The following is a 311-nucleotide window of genomic DNA, read 5'->3' as shown; positions in this document are numbered from 1 at the left end:
TTAACCCGGAGAGCCCCTGCCCTGCTCCTTCCAAAGGCAGCATCCCCTTCCACCCAAAACACCAGCCTTAGGGTATCACTTCCAAGACACCCTCCCTCAGGAGAGAGATGCTTTGCAATTCCCATCCTCTTCCAGTCCTTCCAGCAGCTATCCCAGCTCCTGTCAGTGCTGCTAGCAGAAGGTCTGGCTCTTGGCTGGTGCCTTGGGTGGGTCAGTGTCAGGGGCTATTAACCCTGAGAGCTCCTGCCCTGCTCCTTCCAAAGGCAGCATACCCTTCCACCCAAAACACCAGCCTTACGGCATCAATTCCA

At 56.3% G+C, this 311-nt stretch overlaps 1 protein-coding gene across 1 annotated transcript in view; it reads right to left on the bottom strand.

The window, feature by feature from the left end:
- LOC104525815 (transducin-like enhancer protein 1) overlaps positions 1-311 on the bottom strand; it is a gene marked incomplete at its 3' end in the record, with an annotated part of 8,001 nt that overhangs the window by 7,178 nt on the left and 512 nt on the right. The gene's annotated exons all lie outside the window — the stretch shown is intronic.

This window comes from Antrostomus carolinensis, unplaced genomic scaffold (genome assembly GCF_000700745.2).
Source record: "Antrostomus carolinensis isolate BGI_N321 unplaced genomic scaffold, ASM70074v2 scaffold27345, whole genome shotgun sequence".
Classification (NCBI taxonomy): domain Eukaryota; kingdom Metazoa; phylum Chordata; class Aves; order Caprimulgiformes; family Caprimulgidae; genus Antrostomus; species Antrostomus carolinensis.
Note: the sequence above shows the minus strand (reverse complement) of the source record. Positions and strands in the feature narration are given on the sequence as shown.